Below are 16,468 nucleotides of genomic sequence, written 5' to 3' on the forward strand. Positions count from 1 at the left end.
CATCTAATCCAGGGAGGTACAGAAATCTCCCTCTAATTCACCAGCTATCGCACTCTTCCAGAACTTTCTCCAAAGGTGCCGTGTGTCATCACTGTTCTTGCTTGTCATTGGATTTGAAGCAGTTCCCAGTACTGGGTGATCCTACTATAGATTTACAAAGAATGTCCTTGCAAGGGCCTTCTGAGGATCCCTGTGGAGTTAGTTCAGGGCCTGCTGTGACCCTCACCTGCTGAGAGATTCAGCCAGGAAAACATTCTCTGGGTCTCACCTCCTGGAAATGTTTCAGCTATTTTTCACAGGGCTGCTCCTCTAGCAGGCACAGGGGCTTTGTATCAGAGGAAAGCACAGGCGGTGTCCCTCATTTTCGTATGAGAACAAGGTACAGGTAACAGGGCTCTCCCTTTAACTACTCAGTATCCCTTAGGCACCTAACCGTTGGGCTTCAGGGCCAGTCATTGGGAGGTTATGGTTTCATTGGATTTCCTCAGCCAGAGGTTCCTAAACCCTTTCAGAACATGGATCACATCCTAATAAAACACTGCCTTGTGGACACCTCACCTCCCATGCGTAATCCCATGGACCACCTCCCCCTCACTGGTGATCAAACCCCATCCCTGTGGCAGCCACAGCAAGTGCTTACATGGAACAGCAGTATAGGGAAAGAGATGTGGTCTTAGCGTCTTTCAGTGCAGTTTAGCAGCAGTAAAGAAGAAGAGCCAGCACCATGCAACCAGCTTGCTCTTTGCAGCCCATAGTGCACAGTTCGCTTAGCCCTTGGATGGGAGACCTCCAAGGCACCTCAGGTGATGCAGGAGCTGGCGTCAGTCAGTAGGGGGTGCTCTTCCCTCTGACTCAGTACTGAACTCACATCAGCAGCGTGCTAGGAGCCTGTTGTGCAGCTGTAAACACCACCTTTCAAATGAGACATACTGTCAAACCACGATTTGTGGCCGTAAAGGTCCCAAGACCCTTTCCCCAAGAGCTTTAGGTGCTGTCATAGTCCAATTCCAGTTTGGGTAATTATATTCTTGCTACCTAATATCCCCTCTGAAGCTTCAGTTATAGATGGTTGTCTTCCCCTCCTGAAAACTGTTGTGTTGTTGTGCACTGCTCCAGCTCAGAGGCAGCTATGCTTCAGTGTCCCAGCCTAGGAGAGAAAGTACTTTGGGACCCTTCAGGAGTCAAGGCACTAGAAATGTGAATGGTGGAATTATTTCGATGATCAGGCCCTGTCTTCACTCAGAACAGCTCTCCAGGTGCTTCCTTCACAGCAAGGCAACCAGAAAGGAAGTCTGGGCTTGAGCTGGGGTGGGATTCAGGAGCACTTGGCTCTGCCACCAATTCCCTCTGTGACCTCGGGCAAGTAACTTCACCTCGCTGTGCCTCAATGCCCCATTTCTAGCATGAAGACAATTCTTCCCAGACTCATGGGAAGGGGTGAGAGGATAAAACGCTTTAGTACTCGTGAGGCGCTCAGCTACTACAGTGATGGGAGCCATACAAAAACCCCCAATAGAATGAGAAGGCAAAATTCTTTTTTTTCTTTAAGGGGGGCAGAAGATGAATCTTCTATGATACCTTGTTCTCCCCCTCCCTGGACATGACTCCCCCCAAAATGCTGTCACTGCCAATCTGACCTCAGCCATAGGCCAGGAATGGTGGGTAAAGAAAGGACGAGACATGAGGCACGAACTCTTCCCCCTCATCTCTCGAACAAGCGGCTGATTGTGCCTCCTCGGCCATTCTCTATAAAGTTAGCATGGCAGGACAGAAGGACTATCGCCAGCAGGGGGCGTTGGGTGTTTTCTATAGAGAACTTCACTGACCCACAATGGAGACAGTCTTCATTTAAATACACCTGGTTCACTTTCACCGTCTCCAGCCAGGGTCGGCTGTACCCACGCTGCCAGCAGCAAACTACTGGGTGAGGCAGCGGATGGCTACCTCTCCCCATCCCTGCCACTCTCCCCCAGCTGCTTTCTTTAATAAGCCGCACAGAATATTTTAGCACCTATGGAAAAACCACCACAGACGGTGGTGGCAGCCGTTGCCAGGGAGATGCTCCCAAAATAGCCCCACTCCACCAACCTTTCCTGCTGCTGCTGTGGGGATGGGGGAAGCGAAGGGAGGGAGGGACGAGGACGCGGCGCTCCCTGGAATGTGAGCTAACACACGGCTTGGCCCAAGCTGAAGTTAACAGCCACGCTTCCCAAAGTGGCCTCTGATTTTGGGTGCTGTGGCCAGGCTCCTCTTTCGCCATGTCAGCCTCTGGTGGAGGGGGTGGTTGGAGTACGTTTCTCCTCCCTATAATGGAAGAGCCCTCCACCTAGGAGAAGCCTTTTCTCCCTGCTGCTCCATCCCTGTTGTCACTTGTTTTTTTCTCTCTCCTCTCCCTCTAGCAACAGGTTATTAAAGGTGGCCCTGAATTGGACTCAGGTGTCTCTAATTAACCTGAGGTAACCCCATTTCAGTTCATAGGGAAAAGAGCCTTCACCATTATAGGACAGATACACCTGCCTTCCACCACTCGCTTATAGCTGCTCCGACTTAGTCACATCTTGGCCCCCCAACTCCGGCTCAGCATTAGGGACTTCGGCTACATGGGCCAGGAAACAGCGTACTCATGACAGGCCATCTGTGTTGTCATGCTTGATTCCTGCCCTGTGCTGCGCCCTGATGTGGGAGGGTTGTAGTGACAGGACCCATCTTGTTACGCTTCCATTTTTTAATTTGTTCTGGTGCATCCACTTCAGGGGAGCATGGTCCATAATGAGGGTAAACCTCCGTCCGAGCCAGTAGTACCACAGGGTTTCCCTGGCCCACTTTACCATAAGACATTCCTTCTCCACCACGCCATACTTTTGTTCTCTGGGAAGGAATTTTCTACTGAAGTACAAGACTGGGTGTTCTTCCTCTCCTACTATTTGAGAGAAGCATGGCTCCTAACCCTACCTCGGAGGCATCCATTTGTAGTATGACCTTTTCAAAGTCTGTGGCTGCTAGAACTGGATGAGTGTAGAGGGCTGTCCTCAGATTCACAAAATGGATCTTCAGCCACACTATTATTATACTATATCATTATACTATATCTGGGTCTCTGGCCTTTATCAGATCTCTCAGAGGGTATGCCCTCCGGGCAAAGTGAGGAATGAATCACCTGTAATACCTCCACTATCCCCAGGAATGCTCTCACCTGTTTCTTCACGATCGGTCGAGAGCAACTTTGTATTGTCTCTACCTTGTTCAGTTGGGGTTTCACTACGCCTCTCCCCATGATGTATCAGAGGTATTTGGCTTCTACTACCAATATTGCATATTTGGATGGCTTAGTGGTGAGACTTGCTTTCCTTGGGGTATCCAGTACTGCTTCCACCTTTTCCAGATGTATCCCCCAGTCTTGGCTGTGAATGATCACATTATCCAAGTAAACAGCTGCATACTTGGCATGTTGACATACTAGCTTATTGATGAGGCATTGGAAGGTTGCTGGAGCCCCATGTAATCCAAAAGGGAGGACCGTGTTCTGGAATAGGATCTCTGACATAACAAAGACAATCTTCTCTTTGGCCACCTCTGCCAGAGGGATTTGCCAATATCCTTTGGTCAGGTTGATGGTAGACAAAAATCTTGCTTTTCTCAACTGGTCTATTAGCCTATTTGAGGAATTGGTAAGCACTGAACTGGGACACTTTATTTAATTTTCAGAAGTCACTGCAGAACCTCATAGTACCATCTGGTTTAGATACCAGAATGATTGGACTGGGCCACTGACTATAGGACTCTTTGATGACTCCCAGTTCCAGCATCCTCAACTTCTGTACTGACCTTTTCGCCACGGGGATTTGGTATGGTTCATTCTTCACCTTTACTTCTGGATCCATGATGACGTGGTGATGAGCTTCCATGGTTCTGCCTGGCTTCCCTGAGGACACATTGTGATTTCGCTTGATCTGGACGACTTCTGTACATTGTTCAGGGTTCAATTTGGGGCATATTTTACACATCCCTAAGGTTTTATCTTCCTGGAGTGGAATCATATAGGGCAACCATATAAGCTCCTCTGTCTTCCCAGGGCTTTAACAGGTTGACGTGGTAGATTTGCTCCTGCTTTCAGTGATCAGGTTGTCAAATCTTATAGTCAACCTCCCCTCTATTACTTTGTATGATCCCTGCCATCTGGCCAAGAGCTTGTTTTCCGCAGTGGGCACCAGCACCATTATCCAATCCCCTATCTGGAATTTCCAAACCTTCACTTGACAATTATAATAGGCCTGTTGGGCCTTTTGTGCTTCTCCCCCCTCCCCATCTTACACTATGGGAGTGACTTTGGGCTATTCTGTCCTGCATCTGTATCACATGTTCAATTACATTCATTCCTTAACTAGTCTGTTCCACCCAGTCATCTCTGGCAATGTTCAAAATGCCCCAGGGATGGTGACCATATAGCAACTTGATGGGAGAAAATGCATGTGGAAGCCAGGGGAACCTCCCTTATAGCAAACATCAGGTAGGATAGCAAGTTATCCCAATTTCTTCCATCTTGACTCAGTACTTTCCATATCATGCTCTTCAGTGTTCTGTTAAAACATTGGACCAGGCCATCAGTCTGTGGATGGTAGGCCAAGGACATCAACTTTGACAAGAAGGGAGTCCCTTGATCAATCAGAATCTCCTTAGGTATGCCTACCTGAGATAAAATTCGGATTAACTCCTTTGCTATCCTCTTGGACATTGTGTTTCACAGGGGTACAGCTTCCGGGTACCAGGCAGCGTAGTCCAGAATCACAAGCATAGCAAGATGACCTTGGAGTGACTTCTTCAGCAGACCTATCAGGTCCACTATCCTCTCAAATAGGACTTCAATAATTGGTAGGGGGACTAAAAGGGCCCTTGTATGAGATTGTGGGCTGTGCAATTGGCATTTAGGGCAGGAGGTGCAATAGCATTGAACCTCCGTATAGATTCCCGGCCAAAAAAACCTTCATGGGATTCTATCCAGTGTTTTATCCACCCCAAAATGTCCCCTGAACAAGTGACTATGGGCTAGGTCTAATACGGCCTTTCTGCGTCCTCAGGGTACTAAAAGCTGCTGCAGTTCTTGGTCCTGTAGTCAGACTAGTTTATATATCAGGTCCTTTTTTTAAATCACAAAGTAAGGCCCTGCACCTTTGAGTTTCTCCTGTACTGGGACCACATTTACCTCACCTAGTTCTTTTCTAATATTTCAGTATACAGGATCATTGGTCTGATCCTGCCCAAAATGTCCAACTCAAGGAAGTCTATTTTATTTTCACCCCCAGGATTGGTCTCTGTGGAAGTTGGCCCAACCTCCAGTTTAATAACTGTCCAACTTGCCTCCCCACACGCTAAATGAGATCAGTTACTTACAAGCACCACCTTTTGATTCTGGGCCAATATTTTGGCCCCCAGCCATTTGTCTGCTCTCTTTTCTCTTTTAGTCTTCCAGGATTTACCAGATGCTGAAAACACATCTGGGGCTGATTCAGAGAAGATGGAAGGTGGTCTATTTACTGGAGTCATGATATCAGCAGAGGGCTACTACTTTCCCCCAATCCATCCACTGGGAGTAGATTTCCAGAGCCTGGGAAGTCTCATCCTATGAGCATTCGGTATAGAAGTTTAGGGATTACAACTGTTGTCAGCCTCGTTGTGCTTCCCTGAACCTCTATTTGTATAGGAATGGCTGGGTAATAACTAATTGTCCCATGTAAGTAGGTTATTCCTGTGTGTTTGGCCTGAGACATAGGTTCCATCCCACCAATGTCCCAGAGACCAGTGTGGCTGCATTTCCCGAGTCCACTAAAGCAACACTATACCATTCAGCCTGACTGGCCACATATATCTACGTGGAGTCATAGTTACACCTACAAGAGTGTTTAATCCACATAGACGCTCACTATCCCCCAAGTTGCACTGCATGAGCTCCTCACAGTTTGGATACTGAACAGCTATATGCCCTAGTTCTCCATAAGCATGACACGTTTGTGTAGTCCTGTATATTCCCCTATTCTTTAGGCTACTAGGCCTTACCCCATGGCCTTCTTTCCCCAGTTCCCCAAGTCCCTTCACAACCTCAGGCCCCTCTTCAGAATTCCTCCTCCCCAGTATAGGCCTACCTGAACTCTCAAAGGTACGGACCTTCAGGACTGAGGCTGGTTTCCTGATCTGGTGCATCTCTTCTCTGGTAGTCTGAGAAAGCTCTCTGGCCATTAAGTGTCTGTCTGTGAGGGTGACCAAATCATTGTAAGCGGGCGCTGTCATTTCAGCAAACTCACCCTCACAGGTCTGGCAGCAGGTCCTCTCAGGAATCTGTCCAAAACCAAGAGTTCTATTATATTTATATATTAGCACAGTGTGGGTCTCGGGACTCAGCTACTTCTGTGTTAGATGGATCAGGTAGAACAGTTGTGGTCTTGGTGCTTTTGCTCTCTTGGAACCTCCACTCATGGACTCTCTGGGCCCTTACGACTGTAGTTACTCTGGATCTCCCCAGGATCGCAGTTTCCAACTGGCCGTAATCTTTAGCAGTTTACGCTGCCATATCATAGTAGGCCTTCTGGGCCTCACCACACAGGAAGGGAGCAAGGATACTTGACAACTCCAGGCCTCACACAGGGCTGTTCTTTCAAATGCGAGGAGATAAAACCTCAACATCTACTCTGTTGTCATCTTTTGTAGGTAACTGCTGGCCTTTAAGGATCGTGTTCCATTGTGGCCATCTCTCAGAGGAATCAGGGCTTTCAATTATCTCACTACTTCCTGTAGGGTGGCTCACTCCTGTGCCACTGGGTTCATCAGCAGTTGAATTGTCTCTTGTATTTGTACAGACTCCTGCTGAGTGGCCGTCTGGACTCTGATAGCCTCTTATTGTGCCATAGTGGCCTGCAACAACATCCTCACACATGGTCCATGCTCAAGAATGATCTACCTTGTCCCCAGGGTACTCCACTCTGTCAAATCCCACCTCTAACACTACATGTGACTAGGTACCTCTTTTGTCCCATCAGCCTCAATGTTTCTTCCACTGGCGGCGGGGCTGGAGTTAATCAGTCCTACTCTGGAGGTTTTTAATTCTTAACTTTGGTTTATTCACGGTATTTAAAGGTGGGCCTCAGGGTAGGCCCGAGCAGTTCTCTTAAGCAAAAATACCCACAACATAAAAGAAATACCTCTCCTTACCTCCACCAGAAAATTGACTTATTAATGCTGGCTTCTGGTCATCAGCCCCTCCCCAAACAGAAATAAACTCAGCCTTTCCTCTGTTGGGAGGAGAGCAGCCCTCCAGCTAGGAGAACCCTTTTCTCCCTGCAGCAACTTGTTGTTGTTGTTGTTTCTTCTTCTTCCTCCTCCTCCCTCTCTCTCTCTCTCATTGGAATCGGGGGGGGACGATGGGGGGTGTGTGTTAAAAGGTCCCCAGCAGCTCTTAATTGGACACAGGTGTCTCTAATTAACCTGAGGTAACCTCTTTTCAGTTAATAGGGAAAAGTGTATTCAGCCTTCCACCACTCCCTTTCACCCTCTTCCACCTCTTGTTGAGGTTCTGGAGGCACTTTTCCCTGCACCTTTTTATATATGTACATCCTATCCATGGCCTCACAAAGATGTGGGACCACCTTGTCAACCTCCTCCTAGCCATGGCCAAAGTGGCCATTTATAACACCAGGGAGAGGGGGTTGGCTGGTGAGGGAGGGCTGCGACTGTGGGGCCTGTTTTCGTTCTTTCATCCATTCACGGGCGGAGTGCCTCTGGGCGGCCTTCGCTGGTTCCTTGGACACTTTTGAGGAACAGTAGGCGCGGTCCAGAGTTCTCTGCTCTGTGTCCCCTTCCAATTCCCTAGTTTTGGCCCTCTGACCCCCACACCTGTTCCTGTTTTTTTTCTTTGTTGCCCCCCGTGTTTAGTTGACCACTGGGTTCAGTAGCTCCTTCCCAGGCTGGGGAAGGGGCCTTTAGCAGTGGGTGGGCTTGCACCCACCCACTTCACGGCACTCAATATGACCACTCCCTTCCAGCTCTTGTCACAGTGCCCAAACTTGACACAGCGTGGTTCTGAGTTTCAGAGGGGTCAACTGAAGTCAATGGGAGCTGTGCGTGCTCAGCTTCCCGGTGAAAAATCAGGCTTTCAATGTCTGAAGTTTTTGACCAAGACAGCAGTAGCCTGGGCCATCCCATGGTTATGCTCTATGCTAGGAAGAAGGCTCAATCACTGGAGTTTCTCCCTGACACTTTTCCCCGCTCCCTGATTGTACTCTCCTGCCTTGGCCTGTTTCTCACACACGTCAGGTCAGTTCTTGCCTGACAGGCTTACAGTATTAGCGAGAAGGTGGGTGAGGTAATATCTTTTATTGGACCAACTTCTGTGAAGCTGGCAAGCTTACACAGAGCTTTTCCTCAGGTTTCTCTAATATTCTGAGACTAACACAGCTACAACACTGCATACAACAATGGGGTGGGTGGGGGAAGGTTTACAGTATGGCATTCCCTGGGGCATGGGTGGCATGTGAACCACCCATTCAGGGAGGCTAGCCTCCAGCCCCACCCTTTCCACCCCCATCCCCTACCAGAGCCCCAAGCCCCCCATGCCCTGTAGCACCATGCAGGCGGCCCAAGCAACGGTCCCAGCCACCTTGAGTCCCGGGCCACAGGCTGGCCCACCCTAACTCCAGCCCCAGTCCCCATCCGCTTCAGAGAAGAGGAGCATCCTGGGCTGGGGCCATGGGGGAAGAGCAGGAAGGAGCCTCAGGCAGAGCATGGCCCAGGCCCCAACTGGCTGTCTGGGAGGCTTAGCCTGCGGGGAACAGTAGCTTGAGGAGGGGGAATACCATGTGCTGTGGGAGCGGGCAGGAGGGAAGCTACTTGTTGCTGGAAGTATCAACCAGTCTTAGCTTTTTCCCCTAGATAGGAGGGTCACATTGTCTTTGCCCAAGACCCAGTGGTACCAGCTCTGTATCAGGCTGTGATGATTGGGGAATTTGTCTATACAGCTTATGACTTCTGGTTGATATTAAGTTATCATAAAGTGCTACTAGCAAAACTGCTGTATCCTGAATGCTTTCCCCAGATTTGAAAAAGAGCTCTGTGGAGCTCAAAAGCATGTCTCCTTCACCAACAGCAGGTTTCAGAGTAACAGCCGTGTTAGTCTGTATTCGCAAAAAGAAAAGGAGTACTTGTGGCACCTTAGAGAATTTGAGAAATTGGTTAGTCTCTAAGGTGTCACAAGTACTCCTTTTCTTTTCACCAACAGCAGTTGATCCAACATATTACCTCACCTACCTTGTCTCTCTGTACATGTATCCGCCACTGTCTTCCCAGCCTGAAAAGCATGTTTCCCCCAGACTGAGAACAAAAGGAAGGTACTTAACTTTTAACAATGTACTTTAGTAACAATAGGTATGCTAAAAAGTAGTTTCCTTCTTGGAAAAGCAGTTTTATATTATCCTGGGGGCGGCGGGGGGGGAAGGGGGAGTGAGTGGAAAGTTACCCAACAGACAAAAAAAAGGAATCCAGAATTTGGAAAGTTGAGGGTTAAATAGAAAGCAACACAGGAACAGAAGTGAAGAAGGAAGGGGTCAGCAAGCCATGCCCTGAACTAGAAGGCTCTGACCTTGGGGTGAGGACTGGAGTTCTGCAAGAGGGTATGTTTAAATACGGAGTTGTCTAGAGGTATTTCTATGTTGCACTGTCAGCCCAGGTTTTGTACTCAGGCTCAAGCCTAACCCCCTTTCTATCTATGCATACATCATGCTAATCCAGGGCTCGGATCCAGGGTCTTAGAATCCCACAGGAGTGGACGGTCTGAGCCTGAGTCAAGCCAGGATTCAAACCCTATTGTTATGCAGTGTAGACACAGCCCCACAGCATCTGCCAATATCAGGTAACAATGCCAGCCTGAGACGTGGTGATCTGCTCATGGGGCTGAATCCAGACAAGGCAGCGACCACCTTGAATCCTCCACCTTCTGGCATCAGAGTTGTCAGCATATACAACCCAGAGATGGGAAGAGGTTGGCAAGGGGAATGGGGCAGCATGTTGGGACATGCCTATTTCACCAGGCAAGAGACACCCCTAGATCTAGCCCCTTGGCTGGCTGAGGTGCTGGCAATGGAGATCAAGAGAGAGACTGGAGGCTCTGGTTTTTCCCTGCTGCACGGATCAAAAATCCCTCCACTCTCCTTTCAACTCTTGGGGGTTCTGTTGGCAGCAGGCTGAGGGGAGCTTACCAGGGCTTTGCAGCAGCTCAGCCAGTGTGGTGGGGTTGGCATTCAGCATAGACACAGACCAAAAGAAAATGGAGGTGGATGATCAGGGTGAGGAGGGGGACTGCCTGGTTAAGTGGACAGCTGCCCATTGGGGAGGCACAGCAGCCTTGCTCTGGTGGGTGTGGCAGGAAGGAGAGAGTATGTCTACCCTGCAACAAAAGGTGTGCTCTCAACTTGGGTTAGTTAGTTAACTCAGCCTAAAACAGCAGCCGCGTCATTGCTTTCAACCCCAGCCTTCCCTCTGGGCTTTAACTCGAGCTGCAAACTCAAGTTAGCAACACACCTTTCGCACCCCCCGTTACCACATCATGGAATGATTCTGATAAGGAAAGGGCCTGTGATGAAAAACTGTTCTCCAAAAAGTTACTACCCTCACCCCAGAAGGAGGGGAAAACAAGGCCCCCAAACTAGCAAATGGAGAGAAAATAAATAGAATCCAAAAAACTTCCAGTTTCAACTGCCAAATCCCAGCTTCCTCTCCTTGTCACCCTGGCGACATGGCTTGCAGTCACCATGGAAACCCAAGGCATGGAGAGAGAGCATCATAGTGAAAGACAGTGGCAGTGTCTTGGATTATTTTGGGAGGCAGGGAGACACCTGGTGTGAGGCTTTCAAGCTTATTTAGTGGCAGGGAAGGAGGTGGGGGGGGGGAGAGGAGGTTTATTTTTAGGTGTTCCCACTTCATGTGCCAATTTTCTTTTTTTAAGAATTCCAAGTTTGGATGCCTCTTCCTCCTCCTCCAGGCCCTTCCTCCCTCACCTCCCTCTCAGCCGTCTTGGTGGCATGGGGATCCCACAGTTGACAATCAGAGCTCCCCTTGCTCACTTCCCAGCCTGCTCCTTTGCATCAAGGCCCAGCCAGTAACAGAGAAGAATGGATGCAGTGTCACTGTCAAGGCATTTCCTCACTTGCTCCGGGGCATCGCTGCCATAACGCCACTCCGAGGCCATGACACCCAGTCAGTGCCACATCCATGGAATGCCTCCGACTGGCCTGTCCGTGCCAGCCCTATGAAGTCAGCAGGATGCTCAGCCCCAGCAATGGACAGAACTCACCATTTGGGGAGGGAGTGTCACTGGTGATGATCAGATCCTGTGAAGTCAGAGGTTCAAAAGAACAAGCCTCTGCCACAGGAAATGGCATTACCATTTCCCTTCTGCTTGCTACCGTGAAGCTGCACCTCATAAGAGGAACAGCTGTATTCAAAGAGCATCAAAATGGGGGGGAGGGGGGGGACACTGACAGCTCTTAAAAACAGCAAGACTGAGTTGGTATCAGAGAGCCAGGAAGGGATTGATGAGGGCTGGGGTGAAACATGGCACCTCGAGACAGGGACAATTTATCACTATTCCATTGCCCTTGTCCTGATTAATTTATTTATAGGCATCTGCTGCACTCATCTCACTGAAGTAGGGGAGCACCCTCCGAGATTAGAGCTAGAATATGTCCCTCTGAAGGAAGAGCTCGCCTAGTAAGCTGATTTCCAGTCTGAGTAGGAGCGAGTAGTTGACTCAGTCTGTCTGAGGTGTTTTGTGCTACGGCTTTTGGAGGCAATGCAAGCTTTGAACAGGTATGTCATAAGGCATGATTTAAAGGTAGAGATATTCAAGATCAGTATTCTGTAGGGCATCACTGAGTCACATAAATGTACTCCTTCCCCTGAGAATGCCCTGCTTCCCACATCACAAGCTCCAACATGGTTTCTGTCGACCAAAATGAGCCCGCAGAATATAGCAGAGCAGGTAGAGAGGCAGTCATTGAGAAAACAGGGCCTAAGAAAAAGGACCTTGAAATGGACCCAGAATTTGGCACCACCTCAGGGTGTGAAGGTCTGATGGGAGGAAGGCCCAATACCTTTAGTGTCAATCCAAGATGGAGTGTGTTACAATGGGGGAGACAAAGGCATGAGTCACTGTTGCTAGTCTGCATTGGACTGGAATAGGCAGAGCGATTCAGCTAGTCAGAGGTGATACTAGACACTTCTTGCCAATTTGCTGAGCATCTGGGACAAGCGTGGAGAGGAGCAGGACCCTGAAACTGCATAATAATTTCACTAGAGGTCAGCCACACTCAATGCAGGAATAAGAACCCTTTTTAGCCAGATCCACAGTGTTTTCCCTTTCCAATGATATCATTGCCATCTTGCCTGAGTCAGCATTTAGCCAGTTGCTCTTCGTCCAGCCCCTCACAGGCACTGCCTCTCGAGGGGGACAGGGGTGGACACGTTTGTTCACGAGGCACAGAACTGGGCACTAATGGCATCTTAAAGTTTGTAGTGTGTTCTGACAATTTCCCCTTGTGGCTTCATACTGGTGTTGAATGAGATGATAGATTCCTGGGAACAGAAGCAGCTGCTATTAGTTATTATTTATTTGTATTACTGTAGCACCATGACTCTCTGGGACCTGTCTGAAACGGACAACCTACGCCCCCCAGGTCCTGCAGATGGGTGGGCAATTCTTCCCGAGGGCTGCCAAATGCTGTCAAAAGCTCTAGCAGAACTAATTTTGTTCTCTAACCATTGCCATGACTAGACCAGATGATCAGGGCCCTACCAAATTCATGGCCATGAAAAAAGCATCACGGACTGTGAAATCTGGTCTCCCCCCATGAAAGTGGCTCTTTTGTGTGCTTTTATCCTATACGATACAGATTTCACGGGGGAGAGCAGCGTGTCTCAAATTGAGGGTCCTGATCCAAAAGGGAAGTGGGGGGTAAGGGTTGCAAGGTTATTTGGTGGGGGGGGGTTGCAGTATTGCCACCCTTACTTCTTTGCTGCCTCCAGAACTGGGCAGCCGGAGAGCGGTGGCTGTTAGCCAGGTGCCCAGCTCTGAAGGCAGCACCCTGCCAGCAGCAGCACTGAAGTAAGGGTAGCAGTACCATACTATGCCACCACTGGGCCGCTGCCTTCAGAGCTGGGTAGCCAGAGAGTGGCGGCTGCTGACTGAGGGCCCAGCTCTGCAGGCAACAGTGCAGAAGTCAGGGTGGGAATACCACACCATGCCATCCTTCCTTCTGCGCTGCTGCTGACGGCGGCGCTGCCTTCAGAGCCGGGCTCCCGGCCGGCAGCTGCCGCTCTCCAGCTGCCCGGCTCTGAAGGCAGCGCCGCCACCAGCAGCAGCGCAGAAGTAAGAGTAGCAGCACCGCAACCCCCCCCTACAATGACCTTGCGACCCCCCACCCCTCCTTTTTGGGTCAGGACCCCTACAATTACAACACTGTGAAATTTCAGATTTAAATAGCTGAAATCATGAAATTTACCATTTTTAAAATCCTATGACTGTGAAATTTACCAAAATGGCCCATGAATTTAGTAGAGCCCCACAGATGATCTATCAATCCAAAGAGCGCAGCCATGATGGCACATTCACACCTAAAACCTGGCAGGAAGAGATCCGCAATATCCGAGGCAGGCAGATAATGCTGGAGATTTTCCACCATGTCTTTCTCAATGACTTCCCTGGAGTGAAGGGCCCAAGCCCAGACAGTAGCAGGTGAGCTCACTACTGCTGTTGGTTCCTTCAGCACAGGCCAACTGGTGTGTTGAGGGGCTGACAGCATCTGACTTCTCTCAGGGGGGCACTGGTGATCTCTGAACAAAGTGGGCTCAGATACTCTGCTGCTCATCAGTGGGGAAAAGTTAAGCCACCAACTTCAATGCTGTGTGGGCACGGGTGGGTTTCATTCCTTGTGGCTGCCTCATTCACACAGACTACCTGTCCAGTCAGTTCAAGCTCTTGCGAAAGGAAATGTGATTGTAACCTGCCTGTTCACACTAGGCTGTGCTTCTGGAAAATTGAGGTTGGCGGGCAAAGAGAGGACTAGCAAGATAGAAATGGGGGAGGGTATAAACCCTATTGAACTCATTCTGGAAAACATAGGCAGGGTTGTCATAGTTCAGATAACTGCACCTTCTAAGCAAGCACATTTAATTCTTAAGATGGAAGCATCACAGAGAAAAATGTATTAACAGTAAAGGAACCTACACACATGCTAAAACGATTAGCAGAGGGTCATCCCAACTCCAACCTTGGGCTCTGGTCAGCGTCAACCCTTCCAATCCAGGATTGGGCCACGCCCTTTTGGACAGAAGGTCCTGTCTGTTTGCTGGATCAGAAAGTCCTGAGTCAGTTAAACTTGAGCTATTTATCCAAAAATCCGTTGTCTGTTGGTCTCTGGAGAATCCAGTTTGAACTAGTACCTGTAAGGGTCCCCAGGAGGTAGTACCTCTCTGGTGGGGTTACAACCTGCCTGATTTGCCTTAATTACCACCCACTGGTTTTAGTTCCTGGGGGAGCCATGGCAGCCCTTCCCCATGGGAGTAGAATACCATTGTACATGAACCACTAATTTAAAGCAATGTACCCCGAAGAGACAAACTTAATTCAATAAGCTCTCCTGAGGATATGCAGGAAATTGCTGTATGTGTCACAGGGGTCTTGTCTGACAACACTACAGTGGGGCTGGGACATCACTGACTTAGCTCAGAGAAAGCTAAACAACCCATTGGATAGGCCAGTTTGGTGCTAACGACCATGCCTACCACACTGAAGGAAGATGTGTACATGGGAAGAGGCTATTATATTGTATAGGAGGGAAAAGTGCTATGTATGGCTGAGTGTGGGAGGGTCTAGCATCAGGGAGCGGGAAGCTCTGGGTGTGTCTGGAGGAGGGGCTTTTATATGGGGGAGAGAGCTCTCTATGTCTGTGTGTGTGCACACAGATGCTCACACAGCTACAAAAGAAAATGGAGCTCTCTGTGTGCGTGAGTATGGAGAGATGTGTTAAATGGCAGAGGGAAGCCTATGACCTCTTCTGTGATGCTCCCCACTGGCATCCTTAGAGGATTTCCTAGCTATTCAAAGGGCAAGAGTTCCTCACAATTTCTTTCTTTACTGACTTATTCCCAACTCCACCCCACCCCACCCTCTTGGGGGTGATGTGCTGAATTTAGAAATGGGGAGCGCCCTGGCAAATACATCATGTCAGATTGGAGGGAGGTCTCATGGGGTTCCTCAGGGATCTGTTCCGAGTCTGGTGTTTAACATCCTTATTAATAACCTGGATGTAGGAATAGAGAGCGTACTGATCAAATTTGCAGATGAGACAACGCTGGGGGGTTGCCAACACTTTGGAGGATATTGCTAGAGTTCAGAGGGATCTTGATAAATTGGAGAACTGGGCAATAGACAACAAAATGAAATTCAACAAAGACAAATGTAAAGTGCTACACTTAGGGAAGAAAATACAAATGTACAAATACAGACTGGGGGAAATCTGGCTTGGCAGCAACACTGCTGAGAAGAATCTGGGAGTTGTCATAGATCACAGCCTCAACATGAGTCAGCAATGTGATGCTGTTGCAAAAAAAAGCAAATGCAATTTTAGGTTGCAGTAACAGAGGCATAGCATGTAAGACACGGGAGGTGATAGTACCGCTCTACATGGTGTTGGTTAGGCCTCAGCTGGAGTACTGTGTCCAATTTTGATCACCAATGTGTAGAAAGGATGGAGAGAAACTGGAAAGGACCCAGAGGCAGGCAACAAAGATGATCAAAGAGATGGAATGCAAGCCATATAAGCAAAGGCTGGAGGAACTGGGTATGTTCAGATTGGAAAAGAGGAGATTAAGGGGGGGAATATGATGGTGGTCTTCAAATACTTGAAAGGCTGCCATGAAAAAAGATGGAGAAAAGTTGTTCTGTCTTGCCACAGACAGCAAGACAAGAGGCCATTGGTTCACACTACAGCATAGCAGATTTAGATTAAATCTCAATGTCGTGTGGTATACACCCCCCGTCCTCCTTTGGGGTGGGGCGGGGTCATGATACCACCATGGTTACACTCTACCAGACTTCCCTTGTGTTGAAAGTGGCACGGCCTAGCGGCCAGAGCCAATTACAGCGGCCCTCAGGCACCAGGAGGTATGGGCCTTCCGACTCCACTGGGCCCCAATCCAGGGCCCTAACAGTGGCAGAGTGGTCCACCACCTGGTCAGGGGGGAATCCTACTGAAACACACTGACCTCATGCAGGTGGGAGATACCACTCGCTCACCCTCCCTGGGTGACTTCCTAGCATTCTTCCTGAAGCTGTAGTCCATGGGGCATTGAGGTCTCCATGCTCCTCAGCGCAGGTAATTCCCTGGAGCTCTGTTGGCCAGAGATCTTTTCAAGACCTAATCTCAGGATC

This window comes from Lepidochelys kempii, chromosome 1 (assembly GCF_965140265.1).
Source record: "Lepidochelys kempii isolate rLepKem1 chromosome 1, rLepKem1.hap2, whole genome shotgun sequence".
Lineage (NCBI taxonomy): Eukaryota > Metazoa > Chordata > Testudines > Cheloniidae > Lepidochelys > Lepidochelys kempii.